Source organism: Diorhabda sublineata, chromosome 9 (assembly GCF_026230105.1).
Source record: "Diorhabda sublineata isolate icDioSubl1.1 chromosome 9, icDioSubl1.1, whole genome shotgun sequence".
Taxonomy (NCBI): domain Eukaryota; kingdom Metazoa; phylum Arthropoda; class Insecta; order Coleoptera; family Chrysomelidae; genus Diorhabda; species Diorhabda sublineata.
This window is the reverse complement of record NC_079482.1, coordinates 5,811,244-5,831,693: the sequence shown is the minus strand read 5'-3', so window position 1 is coordinate 5,831,693 and position 20,450 is coordinate 5,811,244. Positions and strand designations below refer to the sequence as shown.

General features: G+C 31.9%; 1 protein-coding gene across 2 annotated transcripts in view; it reads right to left on the bottom strand.

Moving 5' to 3' along the window:
- Positions 1-20,450, bottom strand: part of LOC130448657 (frizzled-2) — a 427,377-nt gene that overhangs the window by 150,814 nt on the left and 256,113 nt on the right. The window lies entirely within an intron of this gene.

Here is a 20,450-nt window from a genome sequence, read left to right as displayed (position 1 = left end):
CTTTTATCTGAAAAGCACTGTATATATACTACTATACTACTATAACTTTCTGAACTCTCTTATGTTTTTTATCATGCAATTTTATTTGAAACACGTCGAGAATGTCATAGCGAGAGGTAACACCTGATACGAAGATTTTGAATTTTAAGTTAACGCTTTAACATCCTCGAATCTAACTTCATTCCGCGAGACGGACTTCGCAAACACCATAAATAGGTACTCCGTATTCAAAATCGATATAGCTCGAGTTAAAATATTGCTCTTCAGTAAAATAGCCACTGGATTCCAGATACGCCGTGAATATAAATGTGCATGGGAAACATCAGACAAATTTAAGAACCTCGACAAATCATATGAGCTGTAGACAAAAAAAGTGAAAACAAAACTTTTGGTTATAGACTTGTAAACATAGTCATAAATTATAAATATTTCGACAGAATGGTTGAATAAAGTAGAATGGTTCATAAATTATTTGAATAATAAAGTTTCATAAATTCATACTTTCTTAAGGCCGCTTGACATGATGCAAGACAATGTGCAAAGAATTGCACGCAATTTCTTCCAAATCCAAAATATTACAGTTGCCTGACATAATGCAAGTTTCTTGCTATTGCATCATAGTGGCAAAAATTCCATAAGGAAATTAAATAAATTTTTTATTTCATTTAATATTTTTTAATCGGTTCAAACATATAAAAGCTAAAGGCTGCTTTACATGATGCCAGACAACGTACAATGCATTACAAGACGCAATATTTCTTGATCAAAAGCATGCGTAGAAGAAGTTCAGCTGATCGGTTCGTGCAAAATCTCGCGCCTGCAACATTATCGATGTTTGGTTTAGGGGCAGCTATGATGCGGTGGTAAAAAACTTGTCCAACGATGTCCAATATTAATTTATGAAATATTTTGACTTGCATGCAATTTATTTCACGTTGTTTTGCACCATGTCAAGATGCCCCAATAAAGACAGTTCGACATGATACAAGACAATTTGCAAGAAATTGCATGTAATTCCTTGCAAGATCAATTCAATGGACGAATATTGCACGACACTTGACATTATACAAGTTCTTTACCATCACGTCATGTTTGCCACTAATTAAAATTCCATAAATAAAAGTAAACATTAAGAAAGCTAGTGAATAAGAAAAAGTACATCATTTACAATAATTATAGCTGCTGTTGCCTTGGTTTTTCAGTCTCATGGACAGAAATAGGAGCTAGGCGATGGTGGGACAAGCACTGGAATTAGATGATAAAAAAATACAAAAATTATTCGAGAATGGATGAAGAAACATTTGAAAAACTCTTAATGAACATGAAACATAAGATAAATAAGAAACCATTATTGGCGGGACATGTAATATCAGTAGATTAGAAACTTATTTCTCTCTAGAATTGCAACTTGTGCGTAATAAAAATGGCATCAAACCGATAATGTTGCAAGAGCGAGATCTTGCATGAAACATATTATGAAAGAACAACCAATGTTGAAAAATTATCGTTTTTATTATATTTATTATTTTAGTTCTAAAAATATTTATTTACAAGTGCAGAGGAAAGTGATATGTACTTGACGCGAAGCGTAGGACAATCTATTAATAGCGAGAAAGATTATTTCCGCATGTGTTACGTACAATATTTTCCCTTCTATTGAAGTATTTGCAGATACCTAAATCTCAACTAAATAATAATAAACTGTATACATTGAATATATTTTGCGCAAAAGTACTTTTTAGTGTTGGAAGTAAGTTTTTTGTACGATTTTTCTAGATATATGAATGTTATATAATTATTCTAGGTAATATATACCATATTTTTGCTTTAATACATCAATATTGGTTGTTTGCTTCTTGAGAATCCTAATAAAAGCGTTTGAAATCTGGGCATTTTAGTGGTCAATTCATAGGTATCTTTGTAAAAATACATTATAGAAATAATCATTACGGGTCTTGTTAAATAGAAATGCTTACTCTTTGTTGGAACATTCGAGACATTAGCCCTAACAGTACTAATTCTGTATATAAGAATTCCAAATATCGCAGGACGTAGATCATTGAAATAGTCGTTCAAGCATATTGGTCCTAGTATTCGCTTTCATACCAATATTTGATGGATGTTGAATACGACCTTGCTTCATATAGAGTGGATTATCATCAACAATTTTGTCGATTCATATGACTATGTAACATAAACATAAATTCAAAAAGACACAAGATGATCTCTACTAGAATTTGTTTACAAATCCGCAATTTTCCATGAGTATAATCTTATAGTAACTATTGGAGGAGTCTAAGGGTCAAGGTGTACACGGCGGCAGCTAGTAGGCATCCAGCAAAAGAAGCGTCGACCTGATATTTACCGTACTATAAGTTGGTTAGAAACGTGTGAAGAAACTTGATACAGTAGAGACACTGATTTACACTGCAATGTAACTACACAAACAAGCGACGAAATTAATTAAAATGTAAAGTTAAGTGAACGTGGCAATGGGTATGCCCAGCATGTTGAAAAGTCCGGTTTCGGCTGTTTACATCATTCAATTTTACACAAACTATTTTTCAATCTTTGTCTGTATGAATATAGCGTCATGTTTATCAGTTATTTATATTTAAATATCACATTTTTTCAGCTGGATAAAAGAATTTGTTGTAGGAGTTTAATTATAGAAAATTGATAACATTTCAATAATTATTTCAATAGATCTGTTTACTTTCAGAATTTTACAATCGTGGTTATCTTAGTTCTGACTTTCTAGTGACAGTCCCGCTCAGGAGTCACATAGTTGCGGTAGATCCACATTCTGAATAGATTCTTAATCAAGCATATGCATTATACCGATTCTAAACTAGTTACCAACTGATTCGGAATAAATTCTAAATATGATCCACGAATAACATCGGATCCTTTCTAAAAAAAAATACAAACGAAAAACTATTCAGTCAAAATAAAACCACTCTCTTATGTATAGGAAATTTCGAGTAGACGTGAAAACAAACTACAATATGGAAAAGAATCCAAAAATACAAGGAATTCTGTGGAAAAGCTTTTCATGAACACGTTTTTTCAAGTTTTCAAATACAGAAATGAATCAGACGTAGCCAGATTAGATGGATAAGGCAATAAATCGTAACATAGTTTAGCTATTTTTTTGCGAAAATAGCAGACAATTAGACAACAAATGTGATCAAAACGAGTCAGTAACTCAGCATAATATGAGCCAGTTATTATTTTCTCTTTTCTTAATAATCAATGAGCATCACACCTTTGTAATTACAAAATATTGGCCATGATCTTATTGGTTGAAAAAATAATTATAAAGTTCTTGGATAAAGTCTACTGAGTGAAATATGAGTTTCATCCAAGTTCCATCTACCGTTACATATCAACGAAAAAATTCATTTAGAATTGAATTTTCATACGATCGAGCTTTTGATCAGCATCAAGCAATTTAAGGATGTATGTTGATATAGTCAAAAGCAGCGAATCCCTCTTTGAAACGAAATCCTTTCAAGATAATATTTTGTTGACGTTTCCTCGATTTCTTTAATTTTGTTTCTAACAATTAAATAATTTCCTTTATAGGAGTATTAAAACTAATCAGATTTATGTGAAATTTCCTCAAATTATCTTCACCCCTCCATCACAATAAACAAGCCTGAAATTCCGCCAAGGAGCTAAATATTTTGAAATCCATCTGGATAGAATATTTTAGGGGAAGAAATACTTATTCACGAAAAGAGCTAGGGAGTAAACTTAGACAACTGTATTGGATAATTGGAAAAAATTCACAATTATCTCTTGAGAATAAGCTATTGGTATATAAAATAATTCTTAAACCAGCCATGGGGTTCAGCGTCTTCATCAAATATAAATATTTATAGAAAGATGACGATTTTGTAGGTTTATGTTGTACGTGTTGGAGCATTGCTGGAGAGAGGAAACTATGTTGAAAAATGAAAATTATTATGGAAAAAATTATCTTGTTTCTCTGTTAGGTCGGAAACTTTTCAGAAAACCTTTGTGAAATGGAATTAAGACAGTCCTGCATTCTTCAAAGTGACATTTTTGGGATCGAAGGGTCGGCGTCTGGTTTATTTCAAAGTAAATGATTATTATTTTTAGTAAGCAGTTTTACAAATGCCTTATGACTTTATAGGAAGACTGTTATGTTATTATTTTAAATTGTTAAAATTAGACACCATATTTGATAGCGTACATTTATGGTTGTTAATATATAAACGTCTCTCTTGATTTCCAATATGGTTATTTTAACTTTGAGATTGAAATTTCGAATTTTATATTCAGGACATAAATGACCATCCAATTTTCTTATTACAGAATTTTGTAAAACCTCCCTCATTTGATTTGAAGGTTAAATTGTGTTAATCGAGTGGAATTCGTTATCTACATGGATCCAACCACAACTTCTCTTTGTATTTATGGGTATATTTACATCTAAACAGCTTTCTAATCTTCTAACTGTATTCCTAATTTATTTTTCTTGCTTGATTATGTGAAGAATCTCTAGATCCTCAGAATTCTCACCGTGTTAGGATTCATTTTTTTTAGTATCACATTTTGCATCGAAAGAGAATATATCGTTTCAAAAGTTGATATTTTTTATACACCCTAGCTTGTTGGAATTCAACCAGATTTTGTTGGATTACTCAGAATTATTATAGTCCAGTGAACAACGGTAAAAATATGGTATCACCTCAGAATTCCATCAAGACGCATGGATTCGCGTGAAATTTTGGAATCAAGTTCTATTTACCCTTCACCGCAAAATCTACCCTATGTTGATATGTGCAAACTATTGTAAGGAATGAAAACTACCCCTTATTGTTAAAATTCAATAAAATGAAAGCATTTAGATAGTTGAGAAAAATTTGTAGGATTAAATAAAGATGTTTTCAACCCTGAATCAATGTATTTCAACCCATATTATATCCATGTATATGTAAAAAGTCTCCTGTCACCAAAACAAATGTTGTTTACTTATACTGTTCCGAAATTTAAAAAAAATGTGTTAGTTTGTATTAGGTATAACTCTGTTAATTTTTGAGCTAGGTAGTCGATTACAAAACCATTTTGTAGAATAATCTATAATCTATTAGGCTAAAAAGTTTTGGTATACATTGAAATCTTTATTTTTAAAAGGAAAACCTTTAAAGGGCTTCTAAACGGTACCAGTAACACACTACTGTGAACTTTGAAAGGTCATATATCGGTTAATTCTGAAGTTAAAAATTTTTATTAAAAAAAACTGTTTTTTTGTTCCCTAGCAGTTTTAACGTATCCTTAATATTTTTTATGGTATCTTTAAAAAAAGATATTTTTTTTAAAAAAATTAAAAAATGCTTTCTCCATTGTAACCATAGTTTTTTCCAACCATTCAAAATTCTTAATCCTGGTATTTTCATTTAACTTAAAGTGATTTGCAGATTTATAACATTTTATTTCAATTAGGGTGGCAATATGAAGGGTAGAAATAACGTTTTTTCCATGAAATGTGTTATCTTACTTTCGCCATAACTTCCTTATTTTATGTATTACAAATTCTTATGAAGTCTATTTCGAATAATTTTTTGAAGTTCTTTAGAAAAGGTTCAAAACATTTTTTTCGTAAAATTGACCGTTTCGATTCATTAGATAAGTTCCACATAAATTATAACTCGGTTGTACTAGGTGTATAAACAAAAAAAACATTCTTTTTATTTTTTTAAAAGGTACATTCAATCTCCTTACAGTTTTTGAGTTATTTGTGAAAAATTGATTGAAAATATACTTTTTTGTAACAAAAACTCAAAACTTCAATCACGAATAAGTCAAAAAGTATTTATTTTTCGAAAAAATTCTATAGAATAATTTGTGCTTAGAATGCTTTGTTCTATCGAAGTTTCAGCTTGATTGTTTTTGTCTTTCGGCTTGTTACGTTGTTCTTTAAATATTTTGAATATTCCTTTGTTCACGTATTGTGTCACAGTAGTCACTTCGAATTTGTTTATTGTAACTTTCGAGTTTTTGAGGAAATTAATTTGTTATCGACCTCCCACTCAATTCGAGAAATTAAATAAAACCTCGAAATTGATTCGAATTATTCCTCCACATATCTATACTTCAAGTAAAAGTAAATTGTAGTGATTTTATTCTTAATATTCGCTGTTCTACAGCTGTCACGTTGGGAGTTTCCACAACAACCACCAGACTACAAACTCAACCTCAACTCTAACATCTGGGAATCCAGTTGAGAGCTGCCTTATCTTTAATATCTAAATCTTAATTTATAAATGTTTTTGTTCGTTGTGCTCTTTTGGATACGCAGTTAATGCGAATTTATTATCTTTTCAATAAATTTATTTGTTGCTGAAACTTTTTTTATCGTCCTCAGCAATAATAATATTAATTTGGATAATAGTGTCTGGAAATAGTTTTAGATTGTTTCATTTTTATTTTTAATTTAATTTATAAGGTGTTTCCAGCTTTCCCACCTTTTTTATTAATTTTTAACGTCGTTCGTTAAAAGATGGTGGCGTCCAATTTAATATTAATTGTTCACCCCATCTAAGTACCATTTTGACTGAGGCCGATTACCACTTTCTGAGGAAGAGTATCCTGGCGGGGATTGAAGATTACATACTGTTAAAATTTCAAGCAAATCGACGCGTCTTGATGGAAATCTGAGGTAAAACCGTTCGAAATTCCGAAATCGGTTCCATAACATTGTCTTGATTGATTGATTTAACAAATTTTGGTTCAAGTCAATATTTTGTGTAAAACTAAATCGTTGTTTGATGTTACGACATTATTTCTCCAATGGATGTCTCATATATCCCATTGCAATATTTTCTTATCTTTTGTCGAGAAAATATACATTTGAGAACTAAAGAAATAATCTGAATAGGATTCAATATCACTTATACGATATTTCTATTATAACTTACATTTAGTAAAAAAATACAGCCTGCATATTCAATAAATTACATTATTAATACCTGCACACCTATATTTCAAATTACATTATAGCCTCCGATACTTATCGGTATTATAATAAAATTACAGTTCAAATCAGATACGAGTAGATCAAGCGAACTTTATTCTCCCATTCAATTTCTCTGGTAACAAGTTACAATGAAAAAAAAATGTGCAAAGCGTTTTACAAATTCTAAATGAAATAACTGTACTGAGTTGAAGACGTGAAAGCTTTACTGAAAAGATAGACACCTTTTGTTAAAACGTTTAAGTTCCCACAAATGTTATGACTTGGTCCTTTTTAATAGAATGCCACCGTGAAACTTGAGTGACAGTTTAGAGATAGGACGATCCTGAAAATGACGTATAATAGTTTCGTATTTATTTTATACCTAGAAAACTTCAATGTGACATATTTTAGTTAAACTTGAGAGTGATTTATTATTAAACGTATTGATTTTTCGCAGGTGTTTCGTGTCATGTAGAATTGATTTAATGTTACAGTTTTAGAGGAAAAGTACATCATCTTAAAATTCCTTATTAGCGTAGGAAGGACGGTAGTTTTTTTTATTATAGACCTACAGTAATCCCCTAACAAATTTTCTTCCCAAAATTCCTAAAGACGTTCATCGTCATAATTTTACACTTTAAGTTTTATGTTGGACTTTGCCTTATAGTATCTCAATTACATTTCTATAAAATTTGAGTTGCAAGTATTCAATTGAACTTCTCTCTTTAATTTAACTATTATAATATTTGCAAATACCGGAATAGACCACCGTTCTTGTTTTGCACAGTTACAAAGTTTTTCATAAGTCCTAGTTTAAAGTATAAACGGGGTTGCTTACATTATGAGACTCTCCGGCCCTGCTACCCCCCAAAGACAAAAGGAAACCAAAGTATTATGGTATATTAATTTAGACGATTTCTTAGTCTTGTTATACAAGAATAGAGATTTTAGACGGTATCTCTATTCATACTTCAATAAGTTTTGGCATATCAGTGTAATAAAATTATTCCTACTTTTAAAAAAAAAATGCCGAGCAAACCTCTGCTTTTAAGCAAGGTAATTTTTGTATCTGGGGTTAAAAACTTTCATTATTATAAGTGAAATCTAAAAAACTTTAATTTAGAACTTGATAATTGCAAATTTCCAGAGATTATTTTATTAACTTTGATTCATTAAAATTAGATCGTTTTCTTGAAGAGATAAATTGTTTGAATCACTAGGTGTAAATTCAACCTCATCACTATTGTCTCCTTTTTCTTCTTTTACTTATTTTAAGACTTGCCCTGTAAATTCTGCAGTCTTTATCCTGGGATATCTTCTGACCTGATTCCAGAACTGGTAGAAGCGTCAATTTTTTTGTTTCGAAATCTACTTTGGATCCGAATAGTTCTAAAATCGAGTCAATTTAGTAAAAAAAAAGTATTTATTATTATAGTCACAAACAAAGCAAATTTCCTTTGCGTGATTTGTGACCTAAACTATCGCTCTTTAAATAAAATAATATTGTACAGGGTGTCAAACATAAGGTGATCCATATACATTTTTTCAAACCCAAAAGAGTTATCAGAAAACTTTAATTACAAAAGTTCTTTTTATTTAGAGGAATTCTTAGATTATCGACTTTTGGATTATACAGGGTGTCACAAGACTAGAGTATCGACATCAACTTAAAGTAAATGGTATCATTTGAAAAATGAATTTTCAAACACAAAACTTGACCTAGGTCACAGACTACAGTTTTTACAATAACGGACTCATAATCAATTCGAGAGAAAGATTTTGGAAAATGTGTTCTAGACGGACGAAACTATTTTTCCATCGGCTCAAATGCACAACAGAAAAAATTGCCACAGCTGGTCCCGAACAAACAATTATATAATAAGAAAAATTAAGAGGAAAGGGTATCGTAGGGTCAGGGTTTGGTGTGCAATAATCAGGGACCTAGTAGTAGGTCCTATTTTTTTATGATGAGGCGCTGAACGGCAAAAGGTATTTTAATATTTGATCAAAAATCAAAAAGAAACTGAAATAAACAGATTGCCGCAAAATTATCGAGAAAAAATGGTTTTCCAGCAAGACAGTGCTGTGCCTCATATGAGTCCTGATTTAACGCCGATGGACTTTTTTTGGGGGGGAACTCTAAAAAATAGAGTATACAAAAATAGAAATAATTATACAGTGGCAGAACTGACAAAAAAAATTCAAAGGAAATTAATTATATAGATACATAGAGAACGACTTGTAAAATTTCGCTTCTTAAATATGATTCGGGTATTTAAATTGAGTATAGTTCATTAATTTTCTGCATATTCATACTTTAGATCTTTCGAGATGTATAGAAAATGTTTCTTTGATTTATTTCTAATAAAAATATTTGTTTAAGGGTACGACACTCCCATATCTTTTTGTTATTGATAAACATTTTCTATTTACTTTTTTCAAAAATGCAATAATCAGCGTGTTGCATTATTTTCAATATGGAATACATGAAAAAATAAGAAAAAGTCGAATTTCACAACTTATGAGACTTATTTTTATGCTCGTTCTATTAAAAGGTATAATATACAGGGTGGTGTACCATTAAAAAAATGAAATTTTGTCATTTACAAAATTTGCAACTCATACAGTAAATAAAGACTCGAAAATCACGAAAACTCAATAAACCTAAGTTTTGTGTTTGAAAATTCATTTTGGAAATGATGCCAGTGAGCCTCATTTTTATTTTGCGGAATTTTCCAAATATATTGATTTTTCAATACAAATTCAAATAACTAAATATTTCCGCGCGGAAATCAAATAGGTCGGTCTCATGAAAGTTTTTATCACTAAATCAAACAACACAATAAAATATAGGGTGTTCTATTTAAAATTTGATGTCAATACTGAAGAAATGGGACACATTGTATAACCCAAAAGTCAATAATATATATGTATATGGGTCACTTTATGTTTGACACCCTGTAAGTCTTCATTATACAGTTAATATTAACCAAACTAAGATAGAACAAAATTTTAGTTTATCGGATGATTACGTAAACAAATCTATTTTTGTATTTAAAATTAATTATCAGTAACACTACAAAACAAAGATTAATTAGAGACTTAGGTGCTTTCATTTTACCGCCCCGATATTTTGTTTTGCTTATACATAGTTTGTTCTGTAAATATAAACTGAATTGTTCATACAACAATTACGAAATCCAGAAGTCTACACAGAGTTGCGAGTTTAATCCCTTAAACTTCCTCTTAACTTTTAATCTAACCGCGTCGGTGTTTTTATGTTTTGTCTAGTATAATGTGTTTTGTAAATAACCATGATTTAATGTGTTAATACCAATGTACCTCTGTTTGTTTGATTAATTCGGTTAATTACATTAAATCAAACCGAATTTATTTACACGCCAGATAAAATTTCTATGATAAACTGAATTCGGTCATAAATTTTACGATTTATTTATTTGAAAATTTCCAATCTCTCATTTTAATACTACGGATATTGCTTAGTGTAAAATGACAATAAAAGTTTGTTAGGTAATGATCATACTGTGTGATCATAAAATAACGAAATACATATTTCATTAGGAACTTAGGAACTTAAAGTTCGTTCATATCTTTTGGCGTGTTGAGACTGGTTTTTAGATTAAAAGAAGTCAGGATTTGATAGGAAAGCAGAAAATGCTGAGAAATCTGTAAGCTACATTCTAAAGGAAGTAAAACTCGATATCTTCTTGTGGTTGTTCTTCAGCATACATTTGTTCTTCTGGAAATTCTGTAACTACCAAAATATATGAAGAAGAGTGTTAGATGTAGTTTGATGCATAGATACATAATCTCAAGCCGGTATAATTAAATAAAGAAGAAAAGAATTTAGTTGCTATGCCATTTCCATTGCGCGACGACGATTTGCCATTTTTATGTCAAAACTTGATTGATATAGTTATAAAAAGAAGAAGAGAAAGTTGCCACAGCCATCAGCCATAGATGGATAATCTCAAATCCGCTATAATTAAACAGAGAATTCATCGCTTCCATCAAGCGACGTCAATTCGCCATTTTAAATGTCAAAAATGTCAACCATAGATCAATCACACGAATTTAATGTCAACAATAGATAAATAATAGGAATTCACTTATATCATATACGTAATACTCCTATATAGACAGTTTCTAAGTGAAACCAATAATGTATCGTTCACAGTTAGTTATTATTTTCCCACTACTGATAATTTAGAGAATTTTAAAGCATGCGCAGTATAAATAAAGTGTCTCGAACGAGGGAGAAAATGAAAACTGTCGGCACCGTAACGTAGAGACGTTTTTTGCCCATAAGAACTGTCCATATAGGAGTATTACATATATGACTTATATATGATTGATTTAGTTAGAAAAAGGAGAAGAGAAACTAAAAACTGCTAAAACTGTCAGCCGTAGATAAATAATCTCAAGTCCATAATAATTGAAAAGAGAAGAAGAGAATTAAGTTGTTACATCGCTTCCATCACGTGACGACGATTCGCCATTTTAAATGTCAAAACTATCAACCATACATAAATCTCATAATTTACTTCTTCTTCACCTTATTTCAAGTTTGATAGTAAAATCGGAATCAAAAGGAAGGGGGGAGTATATATAAGACAATATAAAAGCTTAATAAAGTCTCTCTTTGGATTTTTCTATCAATATTTTAATGAAAACATCATAAAAACCAAAAAAATACCCGCAAAGCCTCTCATTGTTTAATGAGCATCAAAATATGAGGCGTCTTATTTACTACGTGTTCCTTAGCTATTTCGGGCGACCACCCATATCTCTAAAATAATAACACAACTTCATCGAATCACCCCGTGTATATGTTTCCACTTACATGCATCAAATAACAACCGACCGAAGTTGCATCTTGCGTTCTACAAGCCTTACAATAAACGTAAACCAATTTCGAAGATACATAAGAAAAACATCTCGAAGGAAATTTTGTTTTTTGGCCAGATATGACGCGCAAACTCGCATGAGAATTTACGTTCATTTAAGAGATGTATTAGACAATTTCGTAGCAGCCAGGAAAAAGTAATACTCGGTTAGGAACGTATTGATGAACCTATTCCATCTTTTGAAATGCTGTACAAAGTTAACTTTGTGACGACCATGTCATGTGACCTTGCATTTAAAAAAACGATAATCCATCCACACCTAACTAACCGATACTTGACCCAGGAAATTCCAAGCAACCTTTTCAATGTACAAATAACATGCAATTAAACTAATCCTCCCCAATATACGTGACTTTAGGTAAAACCAAAGCTGTGACAATCGACCATCTGAAACCGGCGTAGACACTGAACGAGATACCACCAGATGGCAATGGCGTTGCTATCTTTCTACGAAATCGACAGGCACCAGTAGCAGACCAAAGTCCGGAACAGCAGCCTGACGATAAGCAGCCACAGCCGATGGACTACGCCGAGCTAGCAGCTTCCAAAACGAACGACTAAGAACTGAAAAATTTGCAATCAGAATCTTCTTTACAACTGAAAACAAATACAGCTTTCGTCTTTCGCATCAGGTATGAAAGCCACTGCAAAGGTTTGTTTGGCCATAGATCAAGAAGTATTTCCGAAGGAATTTTCTGAATCAAGCATCGGTCAGTCTGGTGTGGATGGATTATCGTTTTATTTAGGGAATTTGGCCAATTTAAAGCGCTCAATGAATATGTTGAGCATTTCTGATATATTTATGATTTAAATTACTTGGAATGTTGGAATTTAGGTATAATAGGGAAGAAGAAAATGGCGAATACATCCTATCGAACAATATAAAAAAAATTCATTTGACTCTGTTAACTCAAAGTTAAAATTGATTAAATCTAGCTATCACACTATCCGGACAAAATTCAGTGAAGCTGAAAGCCGAAAAGTTCAACGGTTTTAATTCATATTTTTGTGAATAATTTTTATTTGGTTAGCAATAATCAAACTCTTTATAATTCGGCCCATGTAATTTCACGTGTTTTATTTCTGGGAAGTAAAGATCTCGCACACCTGATATCACGAACGTCCACGTGTGGTCTAGCGCCGCCACTGAGGCCAGTAGATTGAACGTTAGTAGTTGAGGGCAAGGTAAAATCTAAAACTAAAACTGGCATTGCATGAGATGGTTTCATGTTATAGTTTCATTTTTGCACCTATAAGCTTTTACTAGAAAATGCGAGGAGAACTAAATACAATGTAATTGTATAATGGTTATATAAGTCATCAAGAAAATTAAAATTATTACATACAAAGGAATAAGTATAAACAAAAAAAAAAACGAAAAGATATAAATTAAATATACTGAAAAGTACAAACGAATTAAGTATAAATAACAATAATAGACAATAGATAGGAATCTAATTTTAAATGATACACGTCTTCTCAATGTGTCATTGCTTCAAAAAAACTCTAGAACATAGAATTTCTTAAATAGTTTTTGATGCGTCCTAAGACACTGAAAGATCGTTCTGCCGTTCCATGGACATAGAGATATTCAACAGTTGTAGAAGCTTGAACAAATTGAACATTCTGATCCTGAACTCTTTCAGACTTGAATTGAGAAACCAAATTTGACACAAGATGTCAATCAATTTGGTCTGATCATGCTTCATTTTGAAAATATATCAATTTCAGAGGCTGTAGTGTCATTTTCCATATCACAACGCTGGACTCACAACAAAATATGCTTCCTTGATATGGTCATTACAAACTGAGTTGCTCTTCATCGAAGCCGTCAGTAGTAATTCCATGTTGCAGAGTAGAACCAGCTGGGGTTTTTTTTTAAATTATGACCTAATATTCTCACTCAGAGTATATAACAGAGAATAGTAGAACGTGTTTAAGAAATAGGCTTCAGATGAATGATATTCAGGATGAACATCTCTGATCTGTTGGCTACTCAAAGCAGTGTGCTTTACTGAAATCAACGCTTCAGTGAAAAACTTCTGGAACTTTTCTCAAATAATTTATGAAAGGATGTTAATTTTTTTCAAAAAGTTCAAATTCTTCATAACATTAAATATAACAAAAACTCGAACTTGGTAATACATGTGATCAATTCGTGAGCATCTGAATCAGTTTTTGAGTCAGTTGCTTTAATATTTTCTAGAATGTGCAGTATATCTATCAAGTGTTGTTGAATTACTCGCAACCTTTCATATCTGCTGGTATACCTTGTGTAACTTAATGCTTTAAAGACAGATCCTTATTTCTTACCTTTTTGAATGCATATGCTGCACTTTTTATTATATTTTTATTTCCCCAGAAAGTTGGGGGCAACTAAGCCCCTCACCATTCCTAATCGCCACCAGTGACTGGCCTCCCCTCGCCTGCTGCACTTTTTACTGTGGTAAATAGTGCATGTTTTTAAGGTAAAGCCTTAATTATATTCACCCCAGAATATTGGAGGCGACTAAGCCCCGAGCAGGTTTTTTAAGTTCGAGACCTGATTGATTCATCACAAATGACAAACTTTGACAAAAACTAAATATATGAAAACAAATAAGAAACATGTCATTATGAACTTGTTGACATATATTGGCGCCACTCATATTTAGATGATCGTTTACCAAGTTGTTTGTTTTAATTAACATAAATGAGTTAATTAAACAGACAATTTAAACTGTCATATTCCCCCGAAAATAAATCTGTCACTACTTCTGTTTCTTCTATAATATTTAATTATACCAAAACATATTATCTTTTAAATGAAGTCTGCTTTGTCAGGAAATAAATAAACAAATATTATATTTCGAGCGACTAGGAAACAGGCAAGCAACCGACACGTTGGCGCCCTTTGATTTTTGTAAGAAATTTACACATAACAAAGCTGTTTTTCTAAAACTACAAATATATGTGGGTTTCTTTTGAAAAGTACGTAACATAATTAAATCAAAATCTTGACTCTTAAACCATTCATCTCCTTCTATTGTTCGAAATATACTAGAGGCGATTTAAAGAAAACAGTAGCCCACACCAGTTGCAGTGAAATCGACAATGTTTCACTCAATGGATCGTTCGAAAAATATTAGAATGAATTTAAATATATAATACTAGCTTTTACCCGCGGCTTCGCTCGCATTAAAGCCATTAAATAAGTATCAGAAATCATTACAATAGAAAATGAGTCAATATAATTGAAAGCAAGAGTCTTATTTTGCTTAGAAATTACCTTGATTCATCTGCAAAACTTAACAATAAAGTTTTTAAAGGCTCTTCTGGTTCACCAAGTAATGGAAGAGAAACTTTACCACATTCTAATAGTTTCATCTTTCCATTTGAAAGTATCGGAATAGTGACATTTTTTATTCATTGAGCCAATAACAATCAAAGGATGATTATGATATTAAATTTGAGGATCATTTTTAAACCTAGTACCATTAAAAATTTCGACGGCGCGTGGTCTGCATTTCTGCATGAATTCTTCTCGCCTGCGATTGTTCTGGCGTTTCTATCGCTCTTCTAGCTGCCTGGAGGAGTTTCAGTTGCTCTCAAAACCCTTTGTCGCTCTGCTTGTTGTTGCGTGAACCGAAGATTCTTTAGTTCGTGCATCTTTTACAGCACGGGGCTTTTGCTTCCGAGACATTTTTAAAGAAGAACAGAGTAAAATGTAAAATCAAATCTAAAATAATGAATAGCATGTAACCACAGAAATGACATCTAACCTCAAAAATTCATATAGTTCTCTGCATATATAATGACAGAAAAAAATAACAATAAATATAGAAAAATTCAAAACAACTGAAACTCCAATTGGATTGGATATTGACGTTACCGTTGGTAATACAGAGGAACGGTATTGCAGTACTCAGGGCTGGAACTCCATTACTGGAATGCTAGATGGCATTGAGGAAACTAGATTTTGAGATTTTTGACAAAAAACTGTTTTATATCTCGTTAGAAATATTAGAAATACCTCCATGAATATGTGTACAAACTTTCATGTTGACCGGTTAAGTAGTTTTCGCATTTATAATACGAGGTCTGGCTATTAAATAACGAGACTGGGCGCTTAGAGGGCGCGATAGACGGGTGCCCAGGTCGACCTGTGACTGTTTCAACTCCGGGAACAGTGACCAAAATCAACCAAATTGTGCGTACAGATTGTCGAATGAGCATCCAGATGTTTGCCGAGGCTGTAAACGTCGATAAAGAAACGGTTAGAAAAACATTACACATGACAAAAGTCTGGTGTCTGACCAAAAGCTCTTGCGTTAATGGGTCTGCTCAGATTTCCTTGAAAGGCTAGAAAAAGATATACTTTGAAAGGAACCCGATTTGAGTCGATGGAAGCGTTGAAGCTAAAAACGGCAGAGCTCCTAAAGACCCTCACTGAAGAAGACTTCCAGCACTGCTTCGATCAATGGATAGGTGTGTGGCGAGTGGAAGGAAGTATATTGAAGGGGAGCATTAGAATGTAGAATAATTTTTATAATAAAACCCTTTCACGTAACCAGTCCCGTTATTTAATAGCCAGACCTCGTATAATAATAGTAAGGATTATTATTATGGTTAGAGAAATCATTATATAAATTCACATTACTCAATATTTGTTATAAATGAAAAGAAAAATGTTCTTTATTAACAAACACAATCCATATGGCCATCTAGTTGAAGGTCGTGACCATTACATTATTATTTGGGTGTTTCCATGGTCTTTGCGACGTGTGTGGCTGGGTTACGAAGTTAAATATTAGTCAACATCCCCTCTTCCGACACATCTGGCTTATGGCAAAACACTGTTTGTTTTCCTATAAGAATGACAAGCACTTTTATTTATTTATATATAGAATACAAGAAACTCGAAACTGGTTTCTAAAAACTACTAAATTACTCAAAATATTACATTTCAAAATGCTAATGGTTGTTTCACGGAGTAGATTATAGAGATAAATATAAATGACTAGTCTATAGGAAAAAAATATCTGTATCTAATTTTTATTGTTGAATATATTAGTATGAAATTTTGTGTTCATTGAAATTTTCTATGCTTTTCAATGAAATCTAATTATTAGCTCTAAGCTGGTTAGTGCACATATTTTGTACAATGTAGTTTATTTTTATGGATGAGAGAGTAATAAAATCTAATTAGGTACTAATCCAAAACTTAGTACGGTCATTTTAAATATTAATTATTATCACATAATAATCTAAAAATTTCCCAAAATTTCTATAAATGTACCTGAGCTAATACAAGCTTTCATTAATCTTTACCATAAAATGTACAGTACAATAGAAAAATGATTGGATTGGTCAAAAGCTGTATGTATAAAAAATACTACTATAGATTTTTCCATATAGTAAGCAGGTCCAAGTTGTGTATTCTTAGTGTATTAGTTTAGTTGCAAATTGCAATCTGCAGTGTGCAATATAGTTTGATTATAGAAAATTTAGAGGGGCCACGTAAACGCCATTAAATCGGTCCTTTAACAGTTGATGAAAAAAAAAGCTAATCCTTGATAGCAACAAGTACTAGTGCGGCAAAGTCGGCCACATTAGTACATTATTAACTGCATCATTCAGTTTTATATATATATATATATATATATATATATATATATATATATCCAGGATTTTGTTGTGATCATTGGTAGAATGTAAGCTAGAGCTATTTTATCTTTTTTATTCTTCCGATCAATCCCAATCCTTTTAAAAAGTCTAGAATGTGGGATGGCTTTAATTGTCAGAGATCTTCGTCTTCTATTTCAAGCGCTTCCAGGTGTAGTGCCCTGGAGTTCCATTCAGCTGACCTACTCTGGTGAAAGTTTCCCAGAATAATTTGTTTTTTGTTTCTATTTACCTTCTTTTCCCTTTTCTAGCTGATACCACGGAAGTAATTGGGTGCCGTGAAGGGCTTGTCTACCCCTGCTTTAGCAAGCTTATCAGCTATTTCATTTCTCTTTGCTCTGGTGTGTCCCAGAAACCATTGCAGCGTAATTTTATTTTTCTTGTCTAGCTCGTTCAATTTTTCTAAGCAATTTATGGAGCTTAGAGCTCTAATGGCTGCTTGACTCTCGGACAGGATGATCCCACTGGCTTTAACATTTTATCATTGAGGTTAAGTTTTTCTCAAAGTTGAACTTTTTAGATGCAACGTCCTGAGGCATGTCCCAGGGTTGGTAATTATTTGCGAATAACCATTTACAAACAGAAATGGTACATCTTCGACATACTGAAAATGATTGCTTGTTTTTTAAGCAACAAATCTTGAAAAATTGGTCCAAAATACCCAATTCGCTAGCAGTAGCTCTTGGAATAAAAATAGCGACGATGATTACCATCCTTTCAATCAGGTATAAGATTTTGTAATGACAATTTTGGCACTTTATTATCGAAAACCACGCAAAGACATGACATAATTAAGGAATTATATTTAATAGCCTACAGGTTTAAGTTTCTTATAAATTAGAGTATGAACATATTGAATATATATCAAAATTTATATCGAAATCCAAAATCTTTTAAACAAATTCTAACAATAAAACCCTTTTGGCAAAACTTAACCCAAAATATGAACACATTCTCACATGAATCGATCCTCTTATTGTTTGAAATGTATGTTAAAATCGTAAGTAGTTAACAACACTCTCTCTGTTGGAAATATACTCTTTAATAGAAACAATATTAACTGTTTTTTTCTTGAATCACAATTTCTTAATTATATCCGAGATCAAAGCCTATTCTTACCGGTTATTATTTAGCTAGAAGCTATAACGTCGAAAATAAATATAAAAGTTTTTCACGTCCATGAGCAGTTCATTAGTTTTTATTGTGTTTTTTCAGGTTAGTACCACTTAGTGAGCATTCATTTCAATACGCTTTTTTGATATTGTAAAAGTGAAGCTTATCAATTTGAGGTATAGGGATGTACATATACATGGTGTTTCAAAAATCATGCGACAAAATTCTTAATGAGTCTTTTTTATAACAAAATTTCCTCAGATCATCCCTCTCCGACATATCACCTTTAAAAGATGATGACGATGATGATTTTTTATTATTAATTTCTTTCCCAAAATCACCTCAAAATACATGAACGTAGCCATAGATTGCCGTACACGTTCAAAGACTTGAGTTGAATTTCTTATTGTGTAACACGCTATTTAAATACGATTTTTCAAATCGTTGATATCAACTATGGGTGTCGTGTAGACTAATGATTTAAGATTACCCCATAAGCAGCAATCACAAGGATCTGGAGATCGAAAGGGCCAATGCTGGGGCTTTCCTCAACCAATCCAATGTTTAGGATATGTTGCCTAGCAGTCCGAATGAAGTGTACTGGATAACCATCGTGTCTGATATTGAATGTCTTCAAGTAGTTCAGGGAGCTAATTTTTGAGAAAACTGGTGTAAGAAATTCCATTTAATGATTGAGGCAGATAATGTGGCCCAATTATGTCCCCTACAAAACAAATCTATACGTTCACTGATAAAACATTCTGAAAATGGTACTCTATAATCTCATGAGGATTCTCGTCTATCCAAACGTGATTATTGTGAAAATTTATGATACATACTTGTGAAAAATGTGCTTCGTCCGTAAATAATACATTATTTGAAAATTGAGGATTTTGTTGTATTTTGTGTGTTAACCATTTACAAAATTTAAGTCGTTGAAAAAAATCTCTAATTAAAAGGCTTGGACAAGTTAGATGTTTCAAGGAAATTACTGCTGCTCTTTGATGGCTGATATTTAGGATGTTGGAAGTTTTTTTAGTACTTGTTTACGGGTGTACATCAATTTCGTCTGAAATTACTTGTTCTATCATTACATTTCTAACTATCCGAAAACGACCAGTATTGGTTGAATTCCAGTGTCTGATAAGCGGTTGGAAGTATGAAAATCAAAATTAACAAAATAGATAACATCCACTTAAGTTGAACTCCAATCAACTTTTTTTATAGCGACAGTCCACATATACTTGAAATCTTAAAAATAAATATTAGAAACTAGAAGTTTGTTAAAAATCTTTATATGCATTTTATAAGGTCTTTTGGATTATTATGTTGTCTTTGGCGCCGCCTATTAGGACCCAATTATCAAAGAATAATATTTGGTTATATTCAAATTTGAGACACAAACAATATTTATAAGCAAGATATGAATATTCATAAATTTCATATTATAATCGCTTTTTTTATTCAGTCTCTTATAATTATAATTTTTATGGTATTCTCTCGCGTTTTCTATATTGTAAACACATGTTAAAATATACTCACAATCTAAGAAATAATAGACTTAAATTTATATCTAACCTCAACAGGGTGGGATTAGGTATGGCTTTAACATCTTTGTCTGTGTCAGTTCATTTCGAGCCAAGACACGGTGTGATCGATAGTGTCTTTTAAAATGTTTACCAAACGGCGTAAATCTTTGTCCGTTGAGGCAAAAATGATAGTCGAAAATGCGATATATGTATTAATATATTGTTTAT